This window comes from Megalopta genalis, chromosome 1 (genome assembly GCF_051020955.1).
Source record: "Megalopta genalis isolate 19385.01 chromosome 1, iyMegGena1_principal, whole genome shotgun sequence".
In the NCBI taxonomy this organism is placed as follows: domain Eukaryota; kingdom Metazoa; phylum Arthropoda; class Insecta; order Hymenoptera; family Halictidae; genus Megalopta; species Megalopta genalis.
This window is the reverse complement of record NC_135013.1, coordinates 58283-69619: the sequence shown is the minus strand read 5'-3', so window position 1 is coordinate 69619 and position 11337 is coordinate 58283.

Sequence of the window (11337 nt, the reverse complement as noted above, 5' to 3'; positions counted from 1 at the left end):
CTTCAAATCCAAGCGAAACACATGACTCAGCTTCAAATGAATGCGAAGTAGAAGGCTTAGCTTCAAATCCATGCGAAACAAATGATTTAGCTTCAAATCAATGCGAAATAGAAGACTTATTTTCGAATCCCTGCGAAGCAAATGGTTTAGCTTCGAATACTTATGATATACATGATTTAGATTCAACAGCTTGCGAAACAAACGAGTTAGCTTCAAATTCAAGCGAAAGACATGATCCAGCTTCAAATCAATGTGAAGTAGAAGGCTTAGCTTCAAACCCACGCGAAACAAATGGTTTAGCTTCAAATACTTGCGATATACATGATTTAGCTTTAACTGCATGCGAAACAAACGAGTTAGCTTCAAATCCAAGCGAAACACATGACACAGCTTCAAATCAATGCGAAGTAGGAGGCTTAGCTTCAAATACATGCGAAACAAATTGTTTAGCTTCAAATACTTGTGATATACATGATTATGCTTCAACTGCATGCGCAACAAACGAATAAGCTTCAAATTCAAGCGAAATACATGAGTTAGTTTCAAATCAATGCGAAGTAGAAGGCTTATCTTCACATCCATGCGATACAAATGGTACAGCTTCAAATACTTGTGATATACATGATTTAGCTTCAAATGCATGCGAAACAATCGAGTTAGCTTCAAATCCATGTGAAACACATGATTAACCTTGAAATCAATGCGACGTAGAAGTCTTGTCTTCGAATCCATGACAAACAAATGGTTTAGCTTCAAGTACTTATGATATACATGATTTAGTTTCAACTTCATGCAAGACAAACGAGTTAGCTTCAAATCCAAGCGATACACATGATTTAGCATTGAAATCCATCCGAAACACATGATTTAGCATCAAAGCAATGCGAAGTAGAAGGCTTAGCATCAAATCCATGCGACAAAAATTATTTAACTTCATATACTTGCGATATCAGTGATATAGCTTCAAGTGCAGGCGAAACAATCGAGTGAGCTTCAAATCCAAGCGTAACACATGATTTTACTTCAAATCAAAGCGAAGTAGAATGCTTAGCTTCAAGTTCATGCGAAACAAATGGTTTAGCTTCAATTACTTATGATATACATGATTTAGTTTCAACTGCATGCAAAAAAACGAGTTAGCTTCAAATCCAAGCGATACACATGATTTAGCATTGAAATCCATCCGAAACACATGATTTAGCATCAAAGCAATGCGAAGTAGAAGGCATAGCATCAAATCCATGCGACACAAATTATTTAGCTTCATATACTTGCGATATCAGTGATATAGCTTCAAGTGCAGGCGAAACAAACGAGTGAGCTCAAAATCCAAACGTAACACATGATTCAGCTTCAAATCAATGCGAAGTAGAAGGCTTAGCTTCAAAACCATGCGAAACAAATGGTTTAGCTTCAAATACTTGTGATATACATGATTTAGCTTCAACTGCATGTGAAACAAACGAGCTAGCTTAAAATCCATGCGAAACACATGATTTAGCTTAAAATCAATGCGAAGTATAAGGCTTAGCTTCAAATCCATGCCAATCGAATGATTTAGCTTCAAATATTTGTGATATACATGATTTAGCTTCAAATGCAGGCGAAACAAAGGAGTTAGCTTTAAATCCATGCACAATACATGATTTAGCTCCAAAGCAATGCGAAGTAGAAGGCTTAGCTTCAAATCCATAGAAATCAAATGGTTCAACTTCAAATACTTGTGATATACATTATTCAGCTTCAACTGCATGCAAAACAAACGTGTTAGCTTCAAATCCATTCGAAACACACGATTTAGTTTCACATTCATTCGACACACATGGTTCACCTTAATATTCATGCGAAACAGATGGTATAGCTTCAAATACTTGTGATATACATGATTTAGCTTCAACTGCATGCGAAACAAACGAGGTATCTTCAAATCCAAGCGAAACACATGATTCAGCGTCAAATCAATGCGAAGTAGAAAGCTTAGCTTCAAATCCATGCGAAACGAATGGTTCACTTCAATTACTTGTGATATACATGATTTAGCTTCAACTGCATTCGAAACAAACGAGTTGGCTTCATATCCATGCGAAACACATTATCTAGCTTCAAATCTATGCGAAGTAGAAGGCTTAGCTTGAAATCCACGCCAAACAAATGGTTTAGCTTCAAATACTTGTTTTATACATGATTTAGCTTCAACTGCATGTGAAACAAACGAGTTAACTTCAAAACCAAACCAAACACATGATTTAGCTTAAAATCAATGCGAAGTAGACGGCTCAGCTTCAAATCCGTGCGAAACAAATGGTTTAGCTTCAAATTCTCGTGATATAGATGATTTAGCTTCAACTGCATGCGAAACAAAGGAGTTAGCTTCATATCCATGCGAAACACATGATTTAGCTTCACATCAATGGGAAGTAGAAGGCTTATCTTCGAATCCATGCGAAACATATGGTTTAGCTTCGAATACTTGTGATATACATGATTTAGCTTCAAATACAGGCGAATCAAACGAGTTAGCCTCAAATCCAAGCGAAACACATGACTCAGCTTCAAATCAATGCGAAGTAGAAGGCTTATCTTCGAATCCATGCGAAACATATGGTTTAGCTTCGAATACTTGTGATATTCATGATTTAGCTTCAAATGCAGGCGATACAGACGAGTTATTTTCAAATCCATGCGAAACACAAGATTTTGCTTCAAATTTATTCGAAACACATGGTTTAGCTTAATATTCATGCGAAACAAATGGTTCAGCTTCAAATACTAGTGATATACATGAGTTACCTTCTGTTGCATGTGAAACAAACGTGTTGGCTTCAAATTCAAGCGAAAGACATGATTCAGATTCAAATCAATGCGAAGTAGAAGGCTTATTTTCAAATCCAAGGGAAACAAATGGTTTAGCTTCAAATACTTGTGATATACATGATTTAGCTTCAACTGCATGCGAAACAAACGAGATAGCTTTAAAACCCAGCGAAACACATGGCTCAGCTTCAAATCAATGCGAAGTAGAAGGCTTATCTTCGAATCCATGCGAAACATATGGTTTAGCTTCGAATACTTGTGATATTCATGATTTAGCTTCAAATGCAGCGAAACAGACGAGTTATCGTCAAATCCATGCGAAACACAAGATTTAGCTTCAAATTCATTCGAAACACATGGTTTAGCTTAATATTCACGCGAAACAAATGGTTCATCTTCAAATACTAGTGATATACATGAGTTACCTTCTATTGAATGTGAAACAAAAGTGTTGGCTTCAAATTCAAGCGAAAGACATGATTCAGATTCAAATCAATGCGAAGTAGAAGGTGTTCCGTCCTTCCACGGAATTTCGGGCCGCATCGGCTCAGCTTTCTCTGGGACGAATTCCCTTTTCCTTCCACCCCCCCCCCCCTACACAAAAGAAGAAAAAACATTTATTGACGGGAAAATTCCGACTCAACGAGGCGAGTTGCCCGTCCGTCAACGAGCGACGTGCCATTGACAAAAGTTAGCGTCCGTTAGGTTTCTAAGGTCGTAGATGCCATAACTTTCCTTCCGGCAATGATACCATTTACACCCTTTAAACAAGGTACGCCTTCATAGGCAGCATTTTTTATGACGGGCTAGTACGCATCGCTTCGGTCGCCGTCCAGGGTTTTTTGCTACCTGCGGTACTGCGTGCTACGTCATCTCCGCATCCCCTTCCATCGCATCAATGTCCACACAATTTCCAGTATTCGATCCACGATCCAGTATATAAGCTCAAACCCGATGCAAAGGCCAGTCTTCACTCGATAGTCAGCATCACCTTAGTCTTCAAGCAGTCGTCAGTTTCAGTTCATAACATCAATCGTGATCATTCTCGTTTAGTGACACATTCTAAACCAAATATTTGTCCCTTTCTAATCAAACGGACAAAAATATTGCTCCACTCCGTCGCGCAGCGGACTCGGCTTTACAACCCGAAAGATAATTAATATCGCGGAGTGGCAATATCGGGTGTGAATACGACGCACCCAAACAGAAGGCTTAGTTTCAAATCCAAGGGAAACAAATGGTTTAGCTTCAAATACTTGTGATATACATGATTGAGCTTCAACTGCTTGCGAAACAAACGAGTTAGCTTCAAATCCAAGCGAAACACATGACTCAGCTTCAAATCAATGCGAAGTAGAAGGCTTAGCTTCAAATCCATGCGAAACAAATGATTTAGCTTCAAATCAATGCGAAATAGAAGACTTATTTTCGAATCCCTGCGAAGCAAATGGTTTAGCTTCAAATACTTATGATATACATGATTTAGCTTCAAATGCATGCGAAACAATCGAGTTAGCTTCAAATCCATGTGAAACACATGATTTACCTTGAAATCAATGCGACGTAGAAGTCTTGTCTTCGAATCCATGACAATACAAATGGTTTAGCTTCAAGTACTTATGATATACATGATTTAGTTTCAACTTCATGCAAGACAAACGAGTTAGCTTCAAATCCAAGCGATACACATGATTTAGCATTGAAATCCATCCGAAACACATGATTTAGCATCAAAGCAATGCGAAGTAGAAGGCTTAGCATCAAATCCATGTGACAAAAATTATTTAACTTCATATACTTGCGATATCAGTGATATAGCTTCAAGTGCAGGCGAATCAATCGAGTGAGCTTCAAATCCAAGCGTAACACATGATTTTACTTCAAATCAAAGCGAAGTAGAATGCTTAGCTTCAAGTTCATGCGAAACAAATGGATTAGTTTCAATTACTTATGATATACATGATTTAGTTTCAACTGCATGCAAAAAAAACGAGTTAGCTTCAAATCCAAGCGATACACATGATTTAGCATTGAAATCCATCCGAAACACATGATTTAGCATCAAAGCAATGCGAAGTAGAAGGCATAGCATCAAATCCATGCGACACAAATTATTTAGCTTCATATACTTGCGATATCAGTGATATAGCTTCAAGTGCAGGCGAAACAAACGAGTGAGCTTAAAATCCAAACGTAACACATGATTCAGCTTCAAATCAATGCGAAGTAGAAGGCTTAGCTTCAAAACCATGCGAAACAAATGGTTCAGCTTCAAATACTTGTGATATACATGATTTAGCTTCAACAGCTTGCGAAACAAACGAGTTAGCTTCGAATCCAAGCGAACACATGATTCAGATACAAATCAATGCGAAGTAGTAGGCTTCGCTTCAAATACATGCGAAACAAATTGTTTACCTTCAAATACTTGTGATATACATGATTTAGTTTCAACTGCATGCGCAACAAACGAGTTAGCTTCATATCCATGCGAATCACATGATTTAGTTTCAAATCAATGCGAAGTAGAAGGCTTAGCTTCAAATCCATGCGAAACAAATGGTTCAGCTTCAAATACTAGTAATATACATGAGTTAGCTTCAATTGCATGTGTAACAAACGTGTTAGCTTCAAATTCAAGCGAAAGACATGACTCAGCTTCAAAATAAAGGGGAGGAGAAGGCTTAGCTTCAAATCCATGCGAAACAAATGGTTTAGCTTCGAATACTTGTGATATACATGATTTAGCTTCAACTGCATGCGAAACAATCGAGTTATCTTCAAATCGGAGCGGAACACATGATTCAGCTTCAAATCAATGCGAAGTAGAAGGCTTAGCTTCAAATACATGTGAAACAATTGATATACAGGGTGTCCCACAATTATTTTAACAGCCGAAAATGAGGGGTAGCTGAAGTCATTTGAAGTAACTTTTTCCTTTGTGAAAATGCAATCTGGGGTTTTGTTTACGAGTTATTAACGAAAAACACTGGCCAATGAGAGGTGACGGTGCGAGGGAGAGGGTCCGCGAGGGAGTCCGCAGCACGAGGCTTTGACAGAAGGTCGGTACGGACTCGAGCCGCGTTCGAAGTATTGAACAAGTCACAAGACGAGAACTTTCCGGATTTTTTTTACTACATAACAGTGATATTTTTAAGAAAAACGCTGTTCTCCTTTACTTTAGAACGTCTGAAGAATATTTACTAATTTTTCGGACCCGAAATAATATGTAGTTTAACCGTGACAGCCGTTTTAATTTTCTGGTGTGCATGACACCTCGTGTGTACCATATGAAATTTTTATGCAAAGTGTACAGTGAAGATTAACGAATGATTTGCAAAGCTGATTTAATAATAAATAAGGGACGTAAAGGATTTGTTTATTAGAGAGATATGAAAAATATTATCAATAAGAAACTCACCCATTTAGTTGAGGATGCATTTGCTGGCTGAAATTCACGATGTCGAAGGGCACTGACCTTGTACAACCTACAGCTGATCTTTCACTGCACTGTTACCAAACACTGATCACTTAATTAATCACTGATAATCCGAAACATTTGTGGATATTACGAAAGATGACTGAGGCGCGTTTGCAGATAATCGTTTATACGACACGTTCGCGGATAATCGTTTATTCGACGTGTTCGTTCGGCAGTCGACGTTTCACTGCCAAAAAATCGAGGCCTCGACCGTGGGCCCTTGTCGTTCGTCTTTCGGCCGTCCGAGGAAATAACCCCCGATACCATTTTCTTCGAAGCGCAGGGTACCACCAAATGAAATAAACAAGATATGCCGAGACGTAAACTGTGTTCGACCCGCTGTCACCCTGCGCTCTTAGAACGTAATTAATGGCCGTGCGGAGAAAGTGGTATCGAGTGTCATTTCCTCGGACGGCCGAACGACGAACAACAAGGATCCACAGTCAGGGCCCGAATTTTTCGGCAGTGAAACGTCGACTTCCGAACGAACGCGTCGAATAAACGATTATCCGCGAACGAGTCTCAGCGATCTTTCTTAAATATCCACAAGTAATTCGGATTATCAGTGATTAAATAACTGATCAGTGTTTGATGACAGTGCAGTGTAAGTGAACTTCGCAAATAACCATACCAGAGGTTCCGCCGACAGTATCCCTCGAATGTTGCGGTCATTGACCTGGGATCAGCTGTTCGTTGTACGAGGTCAGTACGTACGAGTCAGCAAATGCATCCTCAACTAAATGGGTGAGTTTCTTATCGATAATATTTTTCATATTTTTCTAAAAAACAAATCCTTTACGTACCTTAACGCGATTATTTATAATTAAATCAGCTTTGCGAATCATTCGTTGAATTCTGTTCGTACACGGGATTATTTAAATTAAAATATCATTTACGAACTTTGTTAATCTTCACTGTACACCTTGCATAAAAATTTCATATGGTACACATAAGGTGTCATGTACACCAGAAAATTAAAACGGCTGTCACGGTTAAACTACATATTATTTCGAGTCCGAAAATTAGTGAATATTCTTCAGACGTTCTAAAGTAAAGGTGAACAGCGTTTTTCTTAAAAATATCACTGTTATGAAGTAAAAAAAATTCGGAAAGTTCTCGCTTCGTGACTTGTTCAATACTTCGAACTCAGCTCGAGTCCGTCCCGACCTTCTGTCAAAGCCTGGTGCTGCGGACTCTCTCGCGGACCCTCTCTCTCGCACCGTCACCTCTCATTGGCCAGTGTTTTTCGTTAATAACTCGTAAACAAAGCCGTGGATTGCATTTTCGCAAAGGAAAAAGTTACTTCAAATGACCTCAGCTACCCCTCATTTTCGGCTGTTAAAATAATTGTGGGACACCCTGTATATCTTTAGATAATTGCGATACATGTGATATAGCTTCAAATGCACGCGAAACAATCGAGTTAGCTTCAAATCCAAGCGAAACACATGATTTAGCTTCAAATCAATGCGAAGTACAAGGCTTAGCTTCAAATACATGTGAAACAATTGATATATATCTTTAGATAATTGCGATACATGTGACATAGCTTCAAATGCACGCGAAACAATCGAGTTAGCTTCAAACCAATGCGAAACACATGATTTAGCTTCAAATTCATGCGAAACACACGGTTTAGCTTAATATTCATGCGAAACAGATGGTTTAGATTCAGATACTTGTGACAAACATGATTTAGCTTCTACTGCATGCGAAACAAACGAGTTATTATCAAATTTGAGCGAAAGACATGATTTAGCTTCAAATCAATGCGAAGTAGAAGGCTTAGCTTCAAATATATGAGAAACAAATGGTTAGTTTCAAATATTTGTGATATACATGATTTAGCTTCAACTGCATGCGAAACAAACGAGTTAGCCTCACATCCATGCGAAATAAATGAGCTACCTTCAAATACTTGCGAATATAACTGATAAAGCGTCAAATGCAGGCGAAATAAACGCGTTAGCTTCAAATCCATGCGAAACAAATGTTTTAGCTTCAAATACTTGCGATATACATGATTTAGCTTCAACTGCATCGAAACAAACGAATTAGCTTCACATCCAAGCGAAACACATGATTTAGTTTCAAATCAATGCGAAGTAGAAGGTTTAGCTTCAAATCCATTCGATAAAAATGGTACAGCTTCAAATACTTGTGATATACATGATTTAGCTTCAAATGCAGGCGAAACAATCGAGTTAGCTTCAAATCCATGTGAAACACATGATTTACCTTGAAATCAATGCGACGTAGAAGTCTTGTCTTCGAATCCATGCGAAACAAATGGTTTAGCTTCAAATACTTGTGATATACATGATTTAGCTTCAACTGCATCGAAACAAACGAATTAGCTTCAAATCCAAGCGAAACAAATGATTTAGTTTCAAAACAATGCGAAGTGGAAGGCTTAGCTTCAAATCCATGCGAATCAAATGGATTTGCTTCAAATACTTGTGATACACATGATTTATCTTCAACTGCATGCGAAAAAAACGAGTTGTCTTCAAATCTAAGCGAAACACATGATTTAGCTTCAACTCAATGCGTAGTAGAAGGCTTAGCTTCAAATCCATGCGAATCAAATGGTTTAGCTTCAAATACTTGTGATATACATGATTCAGCATCAACTGCGAGCAAAACAAACTATTTAGCTTCACACTCGAAGGAAACACATGATTTAACTTGAAATCAATGCGAAGTAGAAGGCTTAGCTTCAAATCCATGCAAAACGTATGATTTGGCTTCAAATATTTGCAAATATGAGTGATATAGCAACAACTCCATGCGCAACAAACGAGTTAGTTTCAAATCCATGCGAATCACATGATTTAGCTTCAAATCAATGCGAAGTGGAAGGCTTAGATTCAAATCTATGCGAAACAAATGGTTTAGCTGCAAATACTTGTGATATACATGATTTAGCTGCAACTGCATGCGAAACAAACGAGTTTGCTTCAAATCCAAGCGAAACACGTGATTTAGCTTCAAATCAATGCGAAGTAGAAGGCTTAGCTACAAATCCATGCGAATCAAATGGTTTAGCTTCAAATACTTGTGATATACATGATTCAGCATCAACTGCATGTGAAATAGACGTGTTAGCTTCAAATCCAAGCGAAACACATGATTTAGCTTCAAATCAATGCGAAGTAGAAGGCTTAGCTCCAAAACATTGCGAAACAAATGGTTTAGCTTCAAATACTTGTGATATACATGATATAGCTTCTAATGCAGGTGAAACAAACGAGTTAGATTCAAATCAAAGGGAAATACATAATTCAGCTTCAAATCAATGCGAAATAGAAGGCTTAGCTTCAAATCCATGCGTATCGAATGCGTTAGCTTCAAATACTTGTGTTATACAAGATTTAGCTTCAAATGCAGGCGATACAAACGAGTTAGCTTCGAATCCAAGCGAAACACATGATTCAGCTTCAAAATCATGCGAAGTAGAAGGCTTAGCTCAAATCCATGCGAAACAAATGGTTTAGCTTCAAATTCTCCTGATATAGACGATTTAGCTTCAACTGCATACGAAACAAACGAGTTAGCTTAAAATCCATGCGAAACACATGATTTAGCTTAAAATCAATGCGAAGTATAAGGCTTAGCTTCAAATCCATAGAAATCAAATGGTTCAACTTCAAATACTTGTGATATACATTATTCAGCTTCAACTGCATGCAAAACAAACGTGTTAGCTTCAAATCCATTCGAAACACACGATTTAGTTTCACATTCATTCGACACACATGGTTCACCTTAATATTCATGCGAAACAGATGGTATAGCTTCAAATACTTGTGATATACATGATTTAGCTTCAACTGCATTCGAAACAAACGAGTTGGCTTCATATCCATGCGAAACACAATTATCTAGCTTCAAATCTATGCGAAGTAGAAGGCTTAGCTTCAAATCCACGCCAAACAAATGGTTTAGCTTCAAATACTTGTGATATACATGATTTAGCTTCAACTGCACGCGAAACGAACGAGTTAGCTTCAAATCCAAGCGAATCACATTATTTAGCTTCAAATCAATGCGAAGTGGAAGGCTTAGATTCAAATCTATGCGAAACAAATGGTTTAGCTGCAAATACTTGTGATATACATGATTTAGCTTCAACTGCATACGAAACAAACGAGTTTGCTTCAAATCCAAGCGAAACACATGATTTAGCTTCAAATCAATGCGAAGTAGAAGGCTTAGCTACAAATCCATGCGAATCAAATGGTTTAGCTTCAAATACTTGTGATATACATGATTTGGCTTCAAATGCACGCGAAACACATGATTTAGCTTCAAATTCATTCGATCCACATGGTTTAGCTTAATATTCATGCGAAACAAATGGTTCACCTTCAAATACTAGTGATATACATGTGTTAGCTTCAATTGCATGTGTATCAAACATGTTAGCTTCAAATTCAAAGGAAAGACATGATTCAGCTTCAAATCAATGCGAAGTAGAAGGCATAGCTTCAAATCCACGCGAAACAAATGGTTTACCATTAAATACTTGTGATATACATAATTTAGCTTCAACTGCATGCGAAACAAACGAGTTATCTTCAAATCCAAGACAAACGCATGATTCAGCTTCAAATTCATGCGAGTCACATGGTTTAGCATCATAGCTTCATATTCCTGCGAGACAGGTGGTTTAGATTCAGATTGTTGTGATAAACATGATTCAGCTTCAACTGCATGCGAAACAAACGAGTTAGATTCAAGTCAAAGGGAAATACATGATTCAGCTTCAAATCAATGCGAAATAGAAGGCTTAGCTTCAAATCCATGCGAATCGAATGCGTTAGCTTCAAATACTTGTGTTATACATGATTTAGCTTCAAATGCAGGCGATACAAACGAGTTAGCTTCGAATCCAAGCGAAACACATGATTCAGCTTCAAAACAATGCGAAGTAGAAGGCTTAGCTCAAATCCATGCGAAACAAATGGTTTAGCTTCAAATTCTCCTGATATAGACGATTTAGCTTCAACTGCATACGAAACAAACGAGTTAGCTTCAAA